A 24,023-nucleotide genomic window follows, 5' to 3' on the forward strand; every position below is an offset into this window, starting at 1 on the left:
ACTAGGCTAAAAAGCAGTTTGTTCAAATCTACGGTGGGTCTATTTAAAAGTCAATATTTATCAACTCTTAATATTTGAATTTGCAATTCCAGTTCTTATTTGATCTCCACTATTCATTATACACAACATAAAATAATTTTATGATAAAATCAGCTTTTAAATAACATCTGTAAACACCAAACAAACATTGAACGGAAGTCCTCCGCAGGGAATGTGACTAACATAAGGCAAGCCACCTGAATTTATGTCAAGTTTTTAAAAACTGGGTGTCTCCTGTTCAGCTCCTTAAACTTGTACTTAGCTCTTTCCACTCAGGCTATAAACTTCTGACCACAAACATCTATTTCAAGGTTAGAGCTGGCTGAATTATTCCTTGTCAGTAAGTTATTTCCCACCCAGTACAGCCCCCCTCGCTCTTTATGAATCACTCCCAAATCAAATCGTGATTTACAAATATATGCTAAATAGCCCAGATGAGAGTGGCACAGTTCTTCCCGTGGCCGGCAGCCTTGTTGCCTTGATGTAGGAAGGCGCGTCTGAAAACCAACAGCAATGAAATGCCTTTTCACACCTTGCTGCGTGCTAGTTGTGTGTCCCTGTAAGGCATCGTCTAGGCTAAGAGAGAGGGGGGAGATGCTGCCCCACAGTTTTGGAGGGTGACCTGAAAAAGTACGGGGTAAGGGGCAGAAAATGGGTGTCGGACTCTCTCTGCCACCCTCTCTCTCCCTGTTTTACTGTCTTGCGAAGCGTGCGCCGGGTGACAGAAAGAGGTCTGCTGCTGAACTCTACACTCTCTTGCCCCCAAACCCACACTGCAGCTCTACCAGCTCTGCCAGAAATGGAAACCAGTCTATAAAGAATCAAACACTGGGCTACACAAATGCACCTCAGCCTATTGGGGATTAATAGGTGACTTTTTTGGGGTTTGCCTTCTACCAGGTTGTCCACGTACCTCAAATTTTGGTATAATTCCATGAACTAGCCGCAAGTATTTATTAAAGTCCTTGCAGAGGAGGGAGAACAAAACCTCATGAACATGAAATAAGGCAGAATAGGTGGGTTAATTGGTGAAACTCCTGTCGTACTATGCCACCAGCACTGCCCGGAGGGCCACGAAGTCTTTACTTGAAACATAACCTCGTAGCCCGCGCTGGCTCTGGGCAGCTTTGCTTTCTCTCTGGCCATCAAGTCCACTGTTTTATCAGGAGGACCTGGACGCAGTGCAGGCTCAACCAGAGGAAAAACCACAAATGAGCACGTGAGGAGCCTGAAGTGGAATTAGTCCTATCTAACCAAGAACTGCTGCAGGCTGTTTTGTCAGTGGAAGAGAGCTGCATAACAAGCATAAATGCACCTATGAACACTGAATAATTTGCAGCAAGCTGCAGGCAGAACTAACGCGACATCCTGAAGGACACAGCTTGTAGAAAGTAGCTCTCTCAAAAAGCAAAATACTAATTGCGAGCATCCCACGTACCGACAACTCACCAGTTACATGAACACAGCGCAACATAATATGGCTAAAATAATCTCACAGGCATTTCGCACCTGATTTAGACTCAACCATCAGCTTTGGTTTAAAAATTTTCGAAAATTCGGATGGGGGAAGGTTTCATTAATGCTTAAAGTGAAAACAGCTTGGGGCAAATTTCAGTGTTTCTTTGTACAGCTCAGACGCTGCACTGTTATACCCTTCATGACACTGGAAAGAAAACAAGACAGGGAAACAAACAGACCCGCTCACTAGGTCATATAAAAAGCAAAGTGCTGTGTATGATGAGAAATACATCTACCAGTAAAGATACTTGCAGGCAAGGAAGCGTAAGCTTATGCAGGGATCCTGTGTATCCTGAGCGGACGTTAATCAACACCATTTCACTGACACCACACCTTTAGAAAGCATTCCTGATTTGTAACTCATCAGTACTCCTCTGGGCCCTAATGACCTGAAGATATATGTAAAAGAAATCTGTGTTTATAAACACTTGTGCATGGGAGTAGCTTTACTCCAGGGGAGTAACTTCAGAAGCAAATGAAGCCATAATCCTGATTTAGGGGAGAAAAATGTGCAAAGTCTTCTGGGCACTGCTCTTCCTTTTCGTTTGGGAGGGGCAGGGATGTTAATAAAAACTTCCTTATTTGAGAGCTTCTGATTAACAAAATTTTAACGCCAAACACTTCGTAAAGCGCTTCCATCTTATGCGTTTTGTGGTCTCTCTTTTCGCAGACACGCTGCAAGTACCAGTCCTTGGATGGTGCATTGTGGGAGACATTTAGAGTTCCCTCAGACAGGTTGTCAGGAAGATAAAGCACCCTCAAGTCCATACCAATGAGCACTTCTCAGTCATAGCAGATTGTACTTAGTACGCATATTTTATACCAAGCAATTAAATGCAGTTACCCAAATGAATACAGAAGTCGGTTATATATCGTGCATCAATTATCACCGGCAATGAATGCCAGGAGACAAAGAAATTAACACAACATAAAACTAATTCAATAACACAGCAGATTGCTAAGTTAAAATCCTACCCTTTAGATATCCGTAAGACCACAGACAATGAATTACGACACGGAGCCAAGTTGATTAAATGCACCACAGTAACGAGGCTCTGCGCAGTGCCCGGGTCAGCGGCCAGCCCCAGGATGCAAAGAGGAGGTTCTCTGCCCAACTCTGACACCGACCTATGGGTGACCTTCAGTCATTTCGCTTCTTTGTCTAATTTTAGTGAACACTAAATCCTTCAAGGAAAAGACTGGTGCCATCAACCTTTTGAAACCTGGGACTACGCGTCGCAAAGACATTGCATGTTACTGGTGCCGGTTCTCGAGACACCGCAGATGGGAAGGAGCGAAGTGGTATTCTGTGAACTGTTACATGTAGGCAAGTTTTCCAGTTCTTAAAAGACCGGCATGTGTGAAGTGTTTGTTACTGTTCAGTGTGATTCATAGGACAGCGGTCATTAGGTTGGTCACACTCCACCTGACCTGCCAAAGTACAGGTCATTTACCAGGCTAGCTCCAGCTGTCTTCTAAAATACATCAAGCATTTTGTACTGGTTCTTTCCAGTGTTTCTATTTCTCCAGCTGCCGACAGGACTCCCAATAAAAAAGGAAGAAAAAGAAAGAAAACATAGGCAAGGATTTTCTCTCAGTCACCATCCATTTCTTCCTGACCATCTTAGGACAAAGAGGAAAGCTGAGAGTAGCAACAATGGACATGACACTTTTGTACTGCTGCCATCCTACCTGGAGAACATGAAAAAAAAGAACATCTCCAATGTGACTCTAAATATGACTTTTGTTAATAGTATTGCATGTGCAGTGTTTCAAGAAGAGTCATTGTTTCATATTTTTTGCATGGGAAATGGTATATTAACATCTAGAAAACCTCACCTGAATTCTGAAATTCAAAAGGAATTGAAGGAGAACACACATTTCACAGAATGGCAGGGGTTGGAAGGGACCTCTGGAGATCATCTAGTCCAAGCCCCCTGCCAGAGCAGGGTCACCTAGAGCAAGTTGCACAGGAACACGTCCAGGCGGGTTTGGAATGCCTCCAGAGACAGAGACTCCACCACCTCTCTGGGCAGCCTGTTCCAGTGCTCTGCCACCCTCAAAGTAAGTTTTTCCTCATGTTGAGATGGAATTTCCTGTGTTCCAGCTTGTGCCCATTGCCCCTTGTCCTGTCGCCAGGCACCGCTGAAATGAGTCTGGCCCCATCCTCTTGACACCCGCCCTTTAGATATTGATAAGCATTGATGAGGTCCCCTCTCAGTCTTCTCTTCTCCAGGCTGAACAGACCCAGGTCTCTCAGCCTTTCCTCCTAAGAGAGGTGCTCCAGTCCCATACTCTATTTCTTGCAACAATTTGCAAAAAGACATTTACTAATTCAGTTAAAAAATAAATTAGGTACCAGAGCATTTTTTTTAAAGTGTCTTGTTTTCTGGGATGGGCCCTAACTTAGGCATCTAATGTATGCTTCAGCCCTTCGCAGCTCTACTGAAGAGAGGCCAGCTGTTTCCCAGGGTCTCCAGAGAGTCACCCTGTTTACCTGGTTTTGTCTGTCACGTCTCCCTCTTACAGGAGGCCTTGGCAAGGAAAGATTGATTCTGCGGGAACTGGCATTTTCTTTAAGAAAACAGCTTCATTAAGTGCAAGCCAGTGAAGATAAGCAGGGTCCGACCCTTAGAGCCTAAATGGGAGCTCTGGTTGTGTGTTCACTTACATAATTCTTCTGATTGTTTTGTCTTATGAATGAATTATAAGACCTTTGCTCATTCTAGATTATGCCATTAAAAAACTACATCGTCACCTTGTAAACTCATAAAACGTATGCTGCAGCATTAAGAGATTTAACTTTTCGCTACGTACGCTGAATGTGTAGGGTTTTGCATAGTTACAAAGGATCCTTTCTACCAATTTTCACTGAAAAATGGTTAACGAGTAAATCACGGCCATACTGATAGGACTAAGACAACTTAGAGAAAAATCACAATGTATTTACAGTTTCCCTCTATATTTAACAAAGAAAATTTACACAAAACACATTTTCTGGAAGAACTGCTCATTTGAGATGCTGCATTACTTAAATCCTCTGCCCCAGCACTTCTTGAAGATAACACATGGTACACACAAAGGCCAGATTTCCCTTGGAAAGCAGAACACTGGAAGATTTCAACAGTGGAAAAAAAAAAAAATAAAACAAAGGTCTTCAAGATAAACAGGTGTTCTCTCGCGATGCTCCTTGAAAGGTCACCCGGTAATATTTCATGCTAAATCCCGAGCTTCACTGGCATCTCAGCGCAAAGTCTTAACAGGTTACAAACGCCGTTTTTCTTTTGTGTGTGTTTTAGCAGCTGCAGTCTGAATATGCTGAAGTCTATAAATAACAGAATCTGGAGGCACATTAAGCAAAGCATTATGGAAGTCCAGCTCAGTGATTGAAAACACATATGCAGTTCCAAAATCATCTGGAAGGGGAAAAAAAAAAAAAAACAACTTTGCAGGCTAGCAATGCAGCGCAGCCTTGATAAAAACAGGTCTGATTATTCCTTGAGCAGAAAACGCTGTTGTGAATTGATGATTGCATCTCGGTTTTCACCCTGTCGAGACGACTTGTGATTGTGAACTGCTTGCTTCCCATGTAAGAGGCCAGTGGCTTACTGACTAAATTAGATCAACCTTCCCTTTAAATGTCTGCATTTTTAAGAATTTACATTTCACAATGAAAAAAACAATTATTCTGAAATCTTTAATTATTTACAGCAGCATTTTAATAGCAGGCCTTGTATCACACTGTTTTCTACTAAAGGCCACCGACCACTTTAGAAACATGACGTCCCACACCTCTGTACGTCAGACAACAGAGAAAGCACCCAAAGCAGGTCTTGAGCAAAGACACTACAGCAACTTCACTGGAAGGCTGAATACTGAAATGAGAGGTGCTGGAATGCCTCCTTGATGCCATAAAGTACCTGGGCCAGTCATTATAGGTGGGCTATGCATGCTATTTCTTATCTTATCTGGGCTTGAGGGAACACATACCTCAAGACCTGGACAGGCTGGAGAGTTGGGCAAAGAGGAACCTTATGAAATTCAACAAGGGCAAGTGCAGGGTGCTGCACCTGGGGAGGAATAACCCCATGCACCAGTATAGGTTAGGGGCTGACCTGCTGGAGAGCAGCTCAGTGGAAAGAGACCTGGGAGTCCTGGTGGACAACAGGATGACCATGAGCCAACAATGTGCCCTTGTGGCCAAGAAGGCCAATGGCATCCTGGGCTGCATCAAGAAGAGTGTGGCCAGCAGGTGGAGGGAGGTCATCCTCCCCCTCTACTCTGCCTTGGTGAGGCCGCACCTGGAGTACTGTGTCCAGTTCTGGGCTCCCCGGTTCAAGAAGGACAGGGAACTGCTGGAGAGGGTGCAGCAGAGGGCTACAAAGATGATTAGGGGATTGGAACACCTCTCTTATGAAGAAAGACTGAGGGATTTGGGTCTCTTCAATCTGGAAAAAAGATGGCTGAGGGGGGATCTTATCAACGCTTATAAATACTTAAAGGGTGGGTGTCAGGAGGATGGGGCCAGGCTCTTTTCAGTGGTGTCTGGGGACAGGACAAGAGGTAACGGGGACAGGACAAGAGGTAATGGGCACAAACTTGAGCATAAGAAGTTCCACCTAAACATGAGGAGGAACTTCTTGACTTTGAGGGTGGCAGAGCACTGGAGAAGGCTGCCCAGAGAGGTGGTGGAGTCTCCGTCTCTGGAGACATTCCAAACCCGCCTGGATGCGTTCCTGTGCAGCCTGCTCTAGGTGACCCTGCTCTGGCAGGGGGTTGGACTAGATGATCTCCAGAAGTCCCTTCCAACCCTATGATTCTATGATTCTACAATTCTATTATATATAAATGCACCGCACCTATCAAATACCTTCTCCCACTCTACCATACAATGTCCTCACCTCACATTTACTAGAGATACTTCAGGCAGCTGCAGTACAAAGGGTTGTTTGGTTGGGATTTTTTAAAGAAAAACAGATGAAGCAAAAAAAAAAAAAAAAAAGACCAAAGCAAGCTGGGACACACTTCCAGAAAGAGCATTTTAGCTTCCTGGCTAACCTAAAGTGAAATCACTCCCATGCCACCTCCTGAAAAAACGATCAGCTTGATGGGTAAGCCCTGCTGTGGCAGAGCCCCAGGGACAGTATCACACAGTCCATCAGGGGCAGGGGAGCCTCGTTATTGAATTTCCAAATGAATGCAGACTGGTCTCTCCTAGCCCCACAAGACCAGGAGACAGCTGAGTTTCACACGGCAACATTATGGAAAATCTATTTTAAGTAACTTTTTAGAACTTTCTAAAATGCATTCATTATCATTTTTCTTCTCCTTCGAAGCCCGTATAATTGAACTCCTGGAGTTAAAGCAGCCTGTCTTTTCAGGCAGAGATTCATGGGGAAAAAAAAAAATCCTTGTCAATCAAGCTATTTTCATATTTTTAAAATACACTTTTATCATTGGACCAAATTGTGACAAGAGGTGACATCTAAGTGTCCTTGGTTAAGTGCCTGGGTTATCTGCAGAGCACTTTCTTGCAGAGTACTGAAGCGATCTAAAGTCATATTGATCAAAATTTTATGCAAGACCATCAAGTATTCTCTCAGTGACGGCTGCTAAGTGAAACTCTGGAAAACAGGTTTAGGCTTGTTTTCTTTGTTTTAATTCAAGGTTTCTGCTGATAAATTGTTCTTAAGAGAAAACCTCACTATCTCTTCTATCAACTTACATCACTCCTCACCCTGAAAGCTGCCATCCTCTCTTAGCACATCACACTCAGGATCTTTTCTCCAGCTACAAGCTTGAAATTGGTAGTGTGCTCCCCGGTCTCATTTATCTTGTATTCCTTCCATTCCTGTTCTTCTCCATTTACCTCACAGTACTCTTTCTTGCTTTTCTTTGTATTATTTTTGTTTCCATGCACTGACTCCACGCTTCCCCTTACAACGCAGGCGCATTTCTTGCATTAGTCTGCCGTGAGCAATCCCCTCATACAAATATCTCTTCACGGCCAGGACAGTATTGTCTGTTATACTGTGCTGTTTTATTAGGGAAGGGAGGGGATTGCCATGGTTTAACCACAGCTGGCAGCTAGAACCATGCAGCCGCTCATGCACTCCCCCCAGTTTGGATGGGGGAGAGAATCGGAAGAGTAAAAGTGATAAAAAAACTTGCAGGTTGAGATAAAGACCGTTTAATAGATAGAGCAAAAGCTGTGCATGCAAGCAGAATAAAACCAGAAATTCATTCACCGCTTCTCAACGTCAGGCAGGTGTTCAGCCATCTCCAGGAAAGCCAGGCTCCGTCATGCATAATGGTTACTTGGGAAGGCAAATGCCAGCACTCTGAATGTCTGCCCCTTCCTCCTTCTTCCCTGGCTTTATACACTGAGCGTGACGTCACATGGTATGGAATATCACTTTGGTCAGTGGGGGTCAGCCGTCCCAGCTGTGTCCCCTCTCAACTTCTTGTGCCCTCCCAGCCAGTTCACTGGCAGGGTGGTGTGAGGATCAGAAAAGGCCTTGAGCTCTTAGCAACAACTAAAAACACTAGTCTGCTATTAAAAGTATTTCTCATCCCAAATCCAAAACACAGCACTATACCAGCTGCTAATAAAAAAGTTAACTCTATCCCAACTGAAACCACAACAGGGATTCATCTCACCTAGCTTCAGCTAACGCAGGCATCGGTGCCTGAGCTTTTCTGCTGCCCTGGTCGCCAATGGGGAGAACCATATACTTCTGACAGCCTGTTTCAGACACCCATCTTGCTAGGCCATGAAACACACCTTGGAGGTACACATCTCACTTCTCCGGCTAGAAGTCTACACTGCAGTTTTGGATATGGACATCTGCTTTGTCAGAAACTCATGGGATGAGATGAGCTGGGTTGAGCTGCCTTGGGAGCCCAACCACCGCTCAGCTACCTGCATGCTGTACGAATCCCAAAAGACGCTCGGTCCCAAGGGACTCGGCTCCCACTCCTGTCCTTTGCCTGCCTGAGTACTCCAGCACAGCAAACCTCGGGAGAACAGAAATCATGAGTCAGTTTGCAATAACTCACGAGAATGTCCCCAAATATAGATACATATGGATATTTAGAGAGAGAGAGAGAGATGGTTTGCTTTCTGATTTTTCTCCCTGCCCATCCCCAGTGAATATGCCAACATATGACTATTAGTGTTTGACAACGGGAGCTGCCCACTCAAACACATTTCCTACAACTGTGATGCCCTACATCTGCCTGTTCTCTGGAGAGAGAATTCATCCTGGACCTTTTCTTCCTACTTCCAAATGAATCCCATCTCCTCAGCCCCATTTATTTACCAGACACTTAACTCCCTTGCCCTCGTAGCTCCCATTTTAAAGATCAGCGTAGACCACACACCCCTCTCAGCTACCACAGTCCCCTGTTTCTCTTCCATGAGCCTTGCCCAGGCTGCTAATGGCTTTCTTTATCCTTCGTGCCATGTTTTGGGGGCAGCGTCTTATTTCGATTAGGAAGTGAAAACAGCTACAGGAAGTTGCCCTCTGTCCTTTCCCTTTTCCCAGGTTGTTTGCTCTGAGTAAATGAGGGGAACAAAGAAGATCTTCAACCTCCCACAGGACGGAGCAGAGCTTCCAGACTCTTTGTGCTCCCTCATATCCATTGGTTTTCAGCAGAAGTTGAATTAAGTTGCTAAGCAGAGCCAGGAATTTTGTCTGTTTTCTAAACAGTTGTGTATGGGATCACTAACAAGGTACTGTCGGGCTGCAAACAGGAATATCACATACTCTGGGGGTGTCATCTTCTTCACAGGACACTTGGACACCTTCTTTCTCTTCCATTGAGGGAGAAGCAATCCCACATTTAACACAAGGCCAGATCAGGACAATGGCAGTTACTGTGCATCAGCTATGATTAGGCAACAAAAAATATTTTGAGGCTTATCCCTTGTAACTAGCTGTCAGGGGTCACGGCAGAGGAGGCCTGAGCTGCAGATCACCATGAATATAATGATCCTAAAAGCTCTCCCTCCCTCCCGGTGGCCCGGCTGTACCTTTACCCAGCCATCAACCCTTCCACTCCCCTTTCCCTGAATCGCTTTCTTGCATGTGCATTGCTTTCTCCAATTTCAATTATAACTCTTCAGGGCAGGAAATCATGTGGATTTTCCCTCAGGCAGGGCTAAAACCTACTAGAGACCCGGCGCTCCTTGTGCTGTAATTGGACTGATGCTGGCTTTAGCCAGGAGCCCCCCGGGCAGGGATGTCAGGGAGCCAGAGATGCTCTGAGCTTCAGGGGCAAGGCCACGCTCGTGCAGCTAGGCTTTCGTGCCTTTTGAGACTTTCGAGATGTAAAATCAGGAAATGATGATGGCAGCATCCCCCTTTCCCTTCATGCAGGCCCTCCATCCCTTTCATGTGATTAATAATCCTTTCACCCACCCTTTTCCGAAGTGTTTGTCTTGTCTTATTTGAATTATAAGCTCTTCAGGGCAGAGAATTTGCCTTTATCTATGTTGGTAAAGTACAATGTAAATTTACTGCACTATATAAATATTTTCTAATAACAAGGGCAATAACAAGAATCATGTATTTACTTTACTGTAATACATTATTTCCAGGCTTCAAGATACAATCAGAAACAACCCAAAGTCAACAAAAAGACCGAAAGATTTGCGGAACCTTTAACTGGGAAGCGGAAGCCATGAAATCACTGTGTGAAACTTTGGTCAATTAGTTACTTATATTCATAAATAGCAGTTGTTTCTGCAGTAAAAATCCTTGCAAATTGGCCCTCTGGAAATATATAAAGCAGAATGTAACCAGTGTAAACCAGCAGAGCACTGTTTCACGTGTGTATTATAAGGGCCACAAATGGCCTACTAGTTACTTTTTAAACAAATGCAATGTTAATACTTTCACTGCAACATTACGAATAAAGCATTTGGCCTGTAGCTATGAATATGGTAACTGATGGCTTTTGACTTGTTTGTTTATATTGTCATCCAGCAAATTTCTGCACCGTGCTCTCCCGGTACTAAATCTTGACTTCACCCCTTGAACGTGCAGAGGACGTGGCCCGTGTAGAAGGCAGCAGTTGCCCTCAGCTTCCCCCGATGCAGGTCGATGGCCACCGCTCGATACCCTGCCTTACGGCAGCACAGAGCTCTTCTGGCACACAGGAGAGAGAACAGGGCGCCGGGGTCGGTGCCCGTGCCTCTTTGGCACCATCTCTGCCCGTTTTGTTAAATGGTTTCTTTGCTCTTTTAAGCTCCAAGGTATCAAATGAATCAAAATGATTGTGATGATGCAAGGGATTAAACCGATGGGAGTATGAACTGCCCTTGTTTGTCCAGGTGATACTACAGGAGGTGCAAAGCAGATATGCATAGAGACAAAGCCCTGTCCTTTGAATTTACAGTCTGAATAGAAAACGTTTTGTAAGACCAGCGTATTTCTGTCTAAAATATATGGTTTAATTTACGAGTGCCCAGGTGACACTAGTGGCCTGTGATATATAAGTGGTCAGGTTAAATGACCTCTATGTACTTTCTCACCTGAAGCTCAGAGCAACAGCAAGCGGAGCAGTTTGAATGGGTCCCATTTATTATTCTTTTAATTGCTTGCTAATATTTCTTTCAGTAGGAAAGACTAATAGACCCCTTCTATCTCTAAATGTCTTCCCGAACTATCCAAAATTGCTGTTCAGCCAAAACAAATAAGGGGTCTTCAGTTCTCTAGAAATGGAAATGCATCTGGATGGGGATCCAGGAGATTCCTGTTCCTCACATAGCTCTGCAATAGACCTTGGGAAAGTAATTTAAACTGTCTGTGCCTTGATTCCCCACCCATGAAATGGTGTGATAATACTTTCTTTATCCCACACTTTATTAACTTTGCTTAGTCAGGCTGTTCTCTGCTGATGGGGTAAGTCCAGCATCACAGGACCATGACCTGGGCCTGCAGATAACACTGAATTGCATAAGGTCGAGGAATATTTTTTTCCCTAGTAAAAACCAAAACCAAAGCAGAGTAGAAAAAAAAAAAGAAAACACACAACAAAAAAAAGAGAATGATCATAATTTCCTATGGAATTGCTGTCTATCTGAATGTCAAGAAAATAATAGCAAGTTGCCTTTAAAAGGACCCGCAATGAAATTCACACTCTGTCAGGTGTAAATTACAGCCTGTATCTCATCTTGTTCTATCTACGGCTCCTTTCTTAGTCATGCATAGCAGCAGCGTACAAAAATATTTCCTGCATGTGATCAAGTGAGTATGGGCACATAAGATGCAAACAAAACACGAGACTTTAAAAAAAAAATTGTTTACTGGTATCTTAAAAGAAAAAATTGTTTGCCGGTATCTTAAAAGAAAACTAATATTTTGTAATCATGTCATTTCTCGATCAGATTAACTGATTTACTTGGGGACACAATTGTGCTTGGCCACACAATTCAAATAAATCTGTGAAATATTTTCTTTAGGAAGTTACAGGGAACTGTGGTCGCTAAAAATGAATGACAAAAAAAAAATAATATCCCAGGAACATGATTGTATTGTGCTATTACAGATATAGTAGATCACTTAATTTAAGTCCTGGTCATAACAGAGCTGCTCAGTGGAATGGCATGGGAGATAGGCTTTTCATCTCTTTTTCCCAGCGTTTTACACAAGACCTTCTGATTGCATATGCTTTATGACACCTAATAGATTACTTCAGGCAAATATCTATATACCACACTAAACACTGCAGAAGCCCGGTTTCATCTATGCTCGTCTTTGAAACAGGGAGCTCCTCCCCAAGTCCCAACAGTGAACTCCAACCCCAAGGATGGTGACACGGCGACGTGCATCACTGGCACACAGCGAAGCATCACCAAGTTTGGGAGGAGTCACCAGATGGAGTTTTAGCACGTTGTTGTGTTAGTCTGTATTTCAGGGTACAAAGATTTCAGCCTTGGTAGAAATTCAATGTTGTTAATCTCCTTTAGGACGACTGTGGCTAGGGGCAAGGGAGCAACATATTCAGTTTAATTACAAGCCCAGAAATGCCTGAGCTAGGAAATTCTCTCTTTTAAGTTGGCAATTTCCTTTAATTCAGGAATAGTTTAAAAATTCTTACTTGTTAACCTATCTATACAAAGATTATACGTAAGCATTACTACTGATTAGCTCTCCAAATGCTTATCAGTTGGCGAAGACTTGATGTCTGCCACAGCTCAGAGGAGAGGCAATAATTTCCTAAACGATAATCAAACTGCTTCATTGGGCCACTCAAGTTAAAAAATTTGCTTGTTCGAATAGTGCAAGAATAAAACAGCTTCATATGGTTTCTCGGTGGATGAAGAGGGATGCCGTATCTGCTACAAACGGTGACAGATCCTCTGAAGAACCTGCAGACAAGGTACCAGATTGTCCTGTCACCTCCAGAGCAGTTTTTACACTTTCCAGCAAAAGGCAATCAAGATTTGACCCTTAGCTTCCTCGTAATCATCATCTGGGCCAGTAAATTCAGCTAAATGGGGGTCCACGCATGTTTCTAAGGGGGCTTTAATGGTAGAAACATGCTACTTCTCATCTCAATGGTACTAAGATTCATGTATGCAGATCCATCACTGAGAATGGCCTGGCCTCTGTTATCATTAATTGAAGCATATTAAGAGACTTGGCAGAAAAAAAAAATAACCAAATTTGAAATGTCAGGAGACAGATCCATCTAGTTTCACATCCTGTTGTTATAATATACCTTAATTACAGTTAATTAGGAGATATTGTTCCTGGTGGAAGAGCATCTGACACAGCTTTTGTGGGTGATTAAACATAGAACAGAAACCGATGCATTTGTTGAATGCGGGATCTGTTTATTATGATTGTAAAGCTCTATCTAGAGTATCATTCCTATTACATAGCAAAACAAAAGGAAGTCACGGGCCAAAAATAACTCCCTTGCCTCACGATGCTTTAATATTCCCTGCTGTCTTCTAAAATTTGCTGCTGCTGGCCCCTTAGGACTCCAGCGCATGATCCAGCTCCCACTGAAGTCAATCAGAGGTTTCTCAGTTGGCTTCAGCTGAGCCACATCAGATCCTAAATGAACAGCAGATAGAGGAAAGGGCTGAGGGAAAACAAGTGCTACAGGGACTTACCTCCCTGGAAAAACAATGCAGTTGGACACAACGTCAATGAGGGCTTCGATTCCATTTGTGAAAGAGTAATTTTTGATTTACTGGAGGAATGCTATTAGCTGGAATCCTTTCCTCATACGGTATAAAATACAGAAAGTGGAAACCCAGACTGAAGCCACGAGCTCAGCTCCTGCTGGTGTCAATAAGGTTCGCTCGCACTCATTGATCTCTGGCTGTATATGACCCTGAAATATGTTTTGCCGGGCTGCCTGAGATCATTGCTTGTGCTTAGAATAGAAATGGCAGGATTGGTTTTATCACTGAAAAGTAAGCAGATTAACATTTGTGAAGTAATCTTTTCTCTTGGTTTAAAAAAAAAAAAAAAAAAAAGCTGCATTATTGGCTGGATTACTTGTACTAGAAAAAGTCTTGTTTTTCACAAACTTTATGCACACTGGTTTCCTAAACGCTCATTTACTCTGAACTGCAACAATTGTGATAAATCATCTGCTATTTCCTCTTTGGTGCAACTACGCGCTGTGGGCAAAGATCTTTTTTTTGTTATTATTTATTTATTTTTTAAAGCAAACCCACTCTTTTAACACATTTTTCCATTCCCAGTGCTGGATTTTATCTTTGATATGTGATCCAGCTATTTAACTACCTCTCGCCACTTCTCCCATGAATTGTTTATACAGCAACTTGGCAGCGCAATTTGCATATCACAGGAAAGATCCCATTACACGTTCCCAGAGGTGCAGTTTCACCAGCTTTATCACTTTCTGCCACCTATGCATATCCCCGAAGCAGAGTGTCTGGTTAATCCAGAAAGGCCCTTCTTGGCTGCCAATAGTAATTAAACATTAACGGTGCAGTTACAAAATTTTCAGTCACTCATCGCACCATCTCCCCGTTGTCTTCAATAAATATAATACGTTAAAAAAAAGCTATTTATCTTTTCACACAAATTTTCATGCCGCAGGAAGATCACTGAGCGTTACCTTTGCTGTATTCTGTTCAGCTGTTGCAGACTTGACCTAAAATAATTTGCAGACTTGACCTAAAATAATTAGGCGAGGAACGAATGCATGAAGAAAGAAAAGTTGAAAAGAAGGGAAACGTGCTTAGAAGCAGAGTAACTCAATGTACCAAGGAAGAGGTGGAGAAGACTTGGGGCTGGACATGGTATTTGCTGTCCAGACTCTGATTTGGTGACCAAAAGGGACGATGGTTCTAACTGCAGGTTTCTAGGTGATGAAAAGCCCATGTTTGGGTGTATTCCGGACTATTCTTCAACCATTGTATGAAACATAAAAAAATGACAGCCGCATAACTTTAACTGAGAGGAACACTTACTCCAAGAGCACTGTAGCAACACGAAAGCATACAACCACCGGGAATCGGGGGACAGAAATTAAAGGGAAGCCACATCCACACGACAGTCAAACACCAGCGAATTTCCTTGCACAAAGCGTTGCTGCCTCCAGATGTTTTCCCAATAAGCAGACAAACAGTCCTGTGCCTTCAAACAGAGCCATCCAACGTACATTTGGGTGGAAGAAACACTGCGGGTACCAAATACCTTTGGTTGTCCCTGTGCAAATCCACCTCCCAGTGAAAGTCGGCGCACATGAAATTTCAGAAAAGCAAACTCAAGTTTGCGTGGAATTTGGAGTCTGAGTAGACTTATGAACAAAAGCAGCCTCCTTAGAAAGTACCCCGGGCAACCCTGGTAACACCATCCACCAGTTGCAGACAGTGCGTTGCCTGCCCCAGCATCTTCCTCTCCAACAATATGACAAAGTCACCAAATCCCCAATACCGCAGAAGGCTGGGAGAGAGAGAGATGGGGCCGATTCTCTGACAAAACTAAGGCGCTATTGAGTCGGTAGCCTTTGAGTCACTAAGTCAACCTCAGTGAACAGTGACTGAAACTTGTTATCCTCCCACAGCCCGAGAGCGCGTTATATAGCGCAATAGCCGGCAGTCACAGTGACAGAGCGAAAGGCAGATTAAGCACAGCCGTCCCCTCAAGTCCAGGGATAGCCTGGTGGGCAGGAAGGAAAATCTGAGCTGTTCCCGCCTGTTTAAAAGACAGCATTCAGTTTTCGAGCCTGTCAGCATGAGCCTTTTTGAACGCCTCGTGTTTACTGACGTGCCACCCTGACATTTTGGTTTAGTAGTACAAAAAAACCCAAACAAGAGGTAAGGTTATAAAATCGAATATGATGTTTTCTGCATGTTAAAGGAAGCATTGCTCCCACAGAGACCTGGCAGCTCAAACCGCTGCAGCGCTGTGCCACTACATGAAAACCAAAAAATGGAACTGACCTGGGTTTCACGGTTCAAGCGTGCCGTGGCAGGGATCCCCGGCACTGCTCCCAAATTCAACACTCGAATAAACACAGTTGTAGTTCCTTGAAGCGGATGCTTTTAATGCAATCTGAAAAGGGTGAGAGAAAGGGCATACTCCCGAAGCCTGTATTTCTTAGGTAGAAATAATTCTGCCCGGAGAAGCCCGGCTCGTGACTGTTTGCTATTAAGACTGTACGGGAGAGAGAGAGGGAGCGTCTTTTGAGTTCACATACTCAACGCTCAGTGGTGTGTCTGCGGAGTGGCAGGAAATAAACAACGGCGAGGAGGGGTTAACCACAGACCTGCTGGCTAAAATCTATACGCCGGGAAACAGAAAGGAGAGGGCCTGCAAGGTCAGATATAGTTTAATTGTTTCTAATGGCGGCGGGGGGGGGGGGGGGAAGGGGGGGGGGGGGGGGGGGGAAGGGATCAGCCACAGAGCTACCAGGCACAAAGACGCCTACCACAAACTGTACCCACGTCCCATCTCCCCCCTCAACGCAAACCAGCTGTCGTGCATGTCATGTCAGTCTCTCCGAACTGATCTAGAACGTCCTCCTAGTCCCCAAATACAGCGCCACTGCAAAGCACCTGTACAGTAAGTAGAAAGAGAGGACGGAGAGATTAAATAAGCCACCTATGCGTGGGTCATCATCAGAATACCCAAACCCCATCAATCTCAGCCCAAGATGTATTCTCCCCCTTATTTCCTAAAACAGCTGTGTGCCTTCTGGAGAAATGCCACCATTCTGCCATCACTGCATTAAGGGAACGCAGAAGGTCAGACGCAAGTCTCTGAGTCTGATATGAGAAGGTAGAAAATCCCTTTACTTGGAGTCTGCCTACCCAAATTTCACCACTGCTCCAACCGATTTTTCCTTTCGTCACAATTGACGCAGCAGGCAGGAAAAAGAAGAGCTTGTTGAAGTCACCATCAGGGGATGCAGACATTGGCCTAGAGTTGGGTATGGAGCACAGCACGAGTCAGAAAGTCCAGATGTGGGGAGGGCTTGAGAGGAGGAGGGAGGGCAGCTGCCCATTACGCTTGGAAACGTGCAGAGGAAGAACAAGCAAATCCGTACTTTAGAAGAGCTTGTTCAGCTGCAAGATGTAAAAGATACAGCAGACATTTTCCAGAAGAAGATCTGTCACAAGCGCTGACATTGGCAAAAATCAGATGCGGTTGAAGACATTTTGTGAACAATCTTCTCGGTAACTTTTCTCAGAGGAAGACCTGGGGTACTGCCCCCTTCCAAAAAAACCCCAACTCTATAACAGAATTGCTGGACAACAGTACTGGGGAAACACCCACCGTAATGGAGAAACGTGCTGTAAAGCATCATGTAGTACTGTGGCTGCATGCATTTTTTGCATACAGAGTATTTATAGCTGCTAACCCGGGCAATTTCATCTCTCTGGGTATTTATTCTATGCTTGTAAAGTGAAATGGCATTTTTCATCCCATCTTGACTGGAAGAGAGAATACATTTCGGTTATAAATTGTTCAGAATTACTTGTTAATGCTATCAGCTTTTCGGTATCTGCTTGTAGGAGGGATGGGGGGGAGACGGGTAGTGCTTTACAAGTAAAATCATAGAGGAGAAAACCAGAAAGCAAGCTTTGTTTTCAACATGTTTAAACTGTTCAAATGACAGGAATCGGTTGCCTTGGAAGCAGATCTGCAGCTGAATGAAACCTTTCACCTGTCCAACATATGAAATATTTATTATCTGAGGGTGACTAGAGATTCAATAAAGCCAGACATACAATGCAGAAAGCAGACCCTGGCTCATCACCTCCATGAATTTCACAGGTCCTGTGGCAGCCAGATTAGCTTTTGCCACAGAGAGAGGGAAGCGGGCTCAATTGCAGTATTGGGTGTAAGGAGAAATAAAACCAGAGGAAAGAAACATCTTAACTTTACATTCAATTTAAGCAAGATGGTGAAGCAAAATGCTGATGCTTCTCCTATACGGCGTTTAGTAGGGCTGCAAAATGTTATCATTTCCAATTAGAGAGAAGAGCCCGCTCTCTCCTTAGATAATTGCTTTTCCAATAAATTATTCTTGGCCACTTGTTTCCCCATAAAAATTGCCCAGTGTTTTTGTCTTGTAGAAGTTGTTGGGTTCTTTTTTTAACCCTTCTCTTCTGTGTGGGTTAGAATTAATTTATTCTAGGGCTGAAACTTGGCAGAGATCCAGACACAATGATCTGAAAAATGTTCATACTAAAACTCAGTGATGGGATTCCTTGTTTATTTTATCCGGGAGCCTCCCTGAGCATTCGGTCCTGCAAAATGGAGCACAGTTGATGCACAAGTGGCCATGTGTTCCAGTTCGCTTTGTTTTTCAGGAAAAAGACTTCAGGTATTTCTGTTGCTGCAGACACAACCCTGAGTATGAACAAAATCCAGAGCCAGAAAGAGATATTTTTGCATAGCTGCTTTCAGCAGCAGATCACACTTTGAAAGAACCTTGACATTTTTGCCCTTTATCACCTTCATTTTTTTCTCAGAAAATCTGGATTTCCGAGGCCTCTGGCATCCTTACTATTGCTAAACAGCTTTAACGTCTGCATTCAAGAGGTGTTGAAATTGTCTAATTAAGCTAAGAGGTAAAAATAAAGATAAAAGTCCTATGTTATCATATCCTAAATTGTACCACAATAAAATACAATATTTCTGCTAACTATGTATGTGTGTGTGCGTGTGTGTGAAGTGACTGAAAAGTTGTAGAGAGTTAACACACAACAGCAACAGATGATCGCTCCTTTCAGTTCATGCCGCTTCCTTATCACGTTCCACTTGGCCTTCGCATGAAGATTTTAGCAGTAAATATCGGATCAGATAACACCGTTTCGAGTCAGGATTGCAGGCTCTCGGGTGCTGCACAGAACTGATCCTGCCCTAACGATTAAGATGGAAAGGAGGCACGAACGAGATGGGGAGGGGAGGAGGGGAGGATGAAGAGCGCGAGAAAAGAGTCAATGCGGTGTCTGAAGGATGTCACTGTACAAACTGCATCACCGCGGTTCGAAACCAACGCATACACTGATGGAAAATGGGGATTCCTAGCTTCACAGTGGCAGGTAACATTTATCTCTGGCTTCTTTCACAACACAATAGACCTTAAAATATTAACTGGTCCTCTGTTCCAGTTACGCTGTTCTGGCACCGGTCCTGTGCCTTAATAGAGTGCACCTCTCTCAAGCCGGGCAGGAGCTTTTCCCCATCCCAAGCACGTAATATTTAGTTATACACTCAGGAGAGCAGGCTCTTTTAGACTCTGCCTTCATTTTTATTGCCTCTGTGCAAATTACTTCCTCCACGTCTGTTACAGTCCTTTCGCCCTCTCACAGAGCGCCGCGCTTACGCTTTCCCAACAAGTTTGCCAGGGAGAGGTTGCTAGGCTCCAAGTGCACCAAAAAGCGCAGAACGTGCCTTCTTTTCCTGCCTTTCCATATGCCTGGAATACCCCCCTCCTTTCCTACCGCGGTACATCGAGTACCTTCCCTTTCTTTCAGAAAGCTGAGAATCCATCTGTTCGGCAAAGCGCTCCATCTGCAACGACAGCGAGCCCAGTGATGTGCTGCCAATATTTCAACAAAGGGCTCCTCGAAACCCGTTCCCCTGAGTCGGTAACACAGCCCACGTCCCCAGGGTGGGGATGCTCGCAGACAGGAGGCGTGCGGGACTGGCGGACTCTATTCATTTGCTTTTCCCATTTCAACAAAACGCTTTCCCACATCCAAGGAAAGAGGCAGGAGCATTTGGCAAACGCGTTTCTGTTACGTGCCTCCTACCAGCAACTTTCATGCTTGGGTCCTGGAAAGGAAAAAAATAATTCCACTTTGTTGAGAGTGTCGCAAAGTGTTCACCTGGAAAAAATACAAGGGATGGAGATGGTAGGGAGGGATTTGAATCCCTTTCAGGGACTGCTGAGGACTGTATCGGTGTCAAGCAAATTGGGGAAAGGGCCCCAGTTACAATCAAGGAAATCATGCCAAATTTTGCTTTCAGCAAGATGCTAGCGAAGGGCTGAGCTTCACAAATGTGACTGGTAACGTGACTGGACAGGGATGAGGGAAGGGGCCTCAACAGGTAAGGCAGGCAGTTTTTCAGAAGTCAAGTGTACAGCACTTTTGCCATTCACGCTTCTGCATCGGGTCTGAACACATATCATACAGTGTATAAATACATATAGGCATGTACGCATATATGTATATGCACACACATATGCATACAGATTATTAGACAGAAGCCGCTTTTAGAAACTTTGGCTGCTGCATTTTTTTCATGCACTGTTCTGCCTCAGGCATTTTAAAAGCCCTGGCTTTATAGCTTTCCATCTGTGATTTATACGGGAGTTGATGCATGCAGCCTGGGATGCTTTGACTGCACGTACTTTGGATCTCCCACTTTTTCCCGTCGCTGTTTATCAGCTGCACAGCATGAGGTCGACGGCAAGTTGCAGCCCCATATAAATGGCCGTCTGTTAAACTGCATTAAACTCCCAAAGTTTTCAAAGGCGACAGTGTAATACATTATTTGTTATTTTTTAAATCAGCAATTTCTTAAATCATGTGAGGGTTTTCTTAAAAAAACTCTTTGCGTCGTAACACATAACCTATACCACTTCAACTCTCTTATCTTGATGTGCTTTTCAAATTGTACGTAAGAAAAAAAAACAAAACTCGCACTCAATAATTGAGTATATCCTTCATCAGATGAATTTTGTTGGTTTTGAAGAATAAAGAACACAAGATTAGCATCAGTGGTTGCCATCACATAGTTTAGCTTGATAGCGTTAATCTATAATACATGTGCAAATGATAACACTAAATAATCTGTATTTACATGTCAGGAAGCAATTTAAAAAACATTCTCTGGTTTTGTCTACTTTGGCTGCCACACAGATAGTAAAGTGTCAAGTCTCTTACCTAAAAATGCAGGCAGCGCTAATGTGTCTGTCCTATAATGAGTTCTTTCAGAGAGAAATACCGATCCTTATCTAGCAAAGCACAGCAGCACATTTTGGAGCTCACCCATCTATAGCAAAACACTTTGGAACATGTTTATGTTTAAAGCATTTGTTGAACAGGCAGAGATTAAGCATGTGCTCAGTCGGTCTGTTGAACTGGGGCCTGTCTTGTGCTTCCAGAAGGCAATCCGAAATGCTCAGAGCTGTCCTGCACATCCAACAAGCTGTCTCCACTGCCTACAAAATAGGTCTAAGACAAGTCCAAATCCACTCATCACTGGGAACTTTCCCTCCAAGCCAGGCAAGACAAAAGCTTTTGAAACGGAGGGCTGATAAAGCCCAGGAGGGCTGGAGCACCGCTGACCCAAGGCACATATACAGCCCCGGAAATTCTACCAGCTCAATTGGTAAGGCAGGATGGCATGGGAGGAATGTAAAGACGAGTATTTCCTTTTCGCGGACAATAAAATGAGGCGCAGACAAAAAAAAAAAAAAGTTACCTGCTAAAGACCTGCTAAAGCGAAGCTATGACAGGAATTTGAAATGAATCCAGATCTGCTGAATTCTAGCCTGATTCTCCAACCATCAGACCAGCATCCCTCCTGGCTTTGAAATAAGCATTCAAAGCATAATTAAAGTAATTTATATGTCCATCATGTTAGCCAGGCAAGGAATTAAAAATGCTTTGCAAAGAATTGTCCAAGTTACTTGTCACAACAGAAACGAGCTGAACCAGTGAAGGTGGTGCAGGGTGCTCGTCACTCACAAGAGCGTTTTCCTTTTCCAAACAGGTGTAAGTTAATTGACTTCTGATTTTTCTCTATTTTCTTCAAAATTGCTTAAAATCCCAGTATGCGTCCAGCCCAGTTTCACTTAGTTTTGATCTTGGCGAAGTATCTTATCAGTCTTCTCCCTATTCTGTGCTCCCAAAGTGATTGCACGGCACAGAAAGCCGGTTCATTTTCCCAGGCTGAGTTCTTTGAAATCTGTAGAGCTCTCATCTGGTTAAAAGCACGTGAACAAGAATGCAGCTTCCCATATGAAAAGCCAGCTCACCTTTCCTTTTGGAAAGAAAAGCTCCTGCCCTCACTGAAGTATGAGTGAGCAGGAACAAAAAGCCACCAGCCCTGTGCTGAGCTACAAGTGGTCCGGTAAGTTTGAGAGTGGGATGGTTTACCCCATGCCATGACTTTGAAACATTCTGTACTTTCAGTCTTGTGAGGAGATGTCCATGGTATAAGCAAAGTTGGAAACTACGCGAGAGAAACCAGCTGAGTTCACCAGCATTCACACTTCAACTCTCCTAGCTGTGTCTGCTGCTGTGCCACTTTTTGGCCTCAGTGCTGTGTCTCCACTAATCTCGTTGTGGTCCCTCTCTTGCGGTGGTGTGCTCCCCCCCTCCCCAGGCGCCAACCTGACCTTTATCTCCTGTAACTCTGCCCAAGCGATAACCACCCGTGGTGGTCACAAAGGGTGCACGTAGTTGTGATGGCAGGACTGGGCTCAACGTGGTTTCGGTGAGACAGATAACAACACAATAGCCAAGGGCTAACTTGAGCAATTGTCATACCATGGTCAATATGCAAATATGACTATAGGTCAATTATCTTACCCCCATAAATAGTGAATAGACCAAGAGCCCTTTGAGCTCTCCTGAACGTCAGCGGGCTGCACACCAGGATCTCCCCTCGGGCAGGGACGCCTCTCAAGGTTACACTTACTTTCCGAGATTGAGAGATTCCTTGCCACAACAGATCCTCAGTAAGTGACTAATAGCACGCTAAACTTTGAAATCTTATCTAGGTGATATAAAGGATTGATTGCGCATATATAATCCTTTAGGCATAAACCCTTGACCAAGTCTGGGACTAGGATTGGATCCAGCCGCACCTCGGCTCCTCTCTGAGAAGTTTAGAAAGCAAGGGGGTCCTTTCTGAACCTCGTGACTCAACGGGAGGGTCTCCCTGACAGCTTGGCCGACCCGGTCCTCTGTGCAGTAAATAATCAAGTGTACCTCACCATCTCGAATCTTGATAAACACTGTTGCATTATCATCAAACTTTGTTAAATTCCTGGTTTATATCAATAAATGTATTGCTACTTCTCTGTATAAGTGAAGTGCATTGCTTCCATCCGTGACATCTCTCCACAGATGCCACGACCCTCTGCAGGAATGAAACCCGGTGATCTAGTTATGAGTTTCTGCTAGGCCCCCACTGCGACATCTCCCTTTGCAAACACTGCTTGCAAAGAAGAAGGAAGGCGCCACCCAAACGTGTGAGTGGAAGTATCTTGTACTGAAATTCTGTGGTGATCATGCTAGTCTGATCCTTTAAGCTGACCACAAGCCTGCAAACTGAGAACATAAGTGCTGCTGATAGGAGCGAGTCATTAACACAAGAAATAGCCCAGTGTGAGCTCTGCCAACTAAAGAGTGTCAAACGTCTTCTCTCCTCCCTTCCTCTCTCTGAGAAAAGACCTGTTTCCCAAAGGATGGATCTGTTTCCAAAAGCACACGTGAGCACTGAAGCTGGACGCCAACGCTGCATACAATTAAAGAGCTGGCTGCAGCACAATTTCATCTCCCATACACACCTGAAGGACCCATCCTCTGCATTTTTTTCTACAGTCCTCGAATATCCTGTCAATCCAACGCAGTATCTTTCTGTTAAGCCTATATAAACTGTCTCCTAATAAATACAGGCAGGTGTGTGCACACATACACATAACTTACAGACCGACCAACCAACTAACCAGCAAGCTACCACTGTATATTTATATTTAGCCTTCAGCTTCCTCTGTACCCTCTTTTAAATTATCTTTCTTCAAATATCTTCTTCACATTCCCTCAAACTTTCTTACTGCTTCAACTCTGTCTACAGCTGCTTCTCCACAAGGCGATTTTGTTGCTCAGTTAATTATCACATTAATCAGGTGAATGTGTCTCCCTAGTATATCTAACAATTGCTCATTAAATCGGGCCTCCAATACTGTTGAAAAATAATTAAAAACCTGTTTCCAAT

The 24,023-nt window shown here is 44.0% G+C and overlaps 1 protein-coding gene across 15 annotated transcripts in view; it reads right to left on the minus strand.

Annotated features, from left to right (window-relative positions):
- ENOX1 (ecto-NOX disulfide-thiol exchanger 1) overlaps nucleotides 1-24,023 on the minus strand; it is a 383,990-nt gene that overhangs the window by 143,314 nt on the left and 216,653 nt on the right. Inside the window, exon 1 of one of the 15 annotated variants that reach the window (XM_074564969.1) lies at nucleotides 15,998-16,266. The exons of the other annotated variants lie outside the window; for them this stretch is intronic. The gene's annotated coding sequence lies outside the window, so the exon portion shown is untranslated. Of the gene's footprint in view, nucleotides 1-15,997; nucleotides 16,267-24,023 lie in introns of those variants that run through there. 15 annotated transcript variants of the gene reach the window in all.

The sequence above is a fragment of the Larus michahellis genome, chromosome 1, assembly GCF_964199755.1.
Source record: "Larus michahellis chromosome 1, bLarMic1.1, whole genome shotgun sequence".
NCBI lineage: Eukaryota > Metazoa > Chordata > Aves > Charadriiformes > Laridae > Larus > Larus michahellis.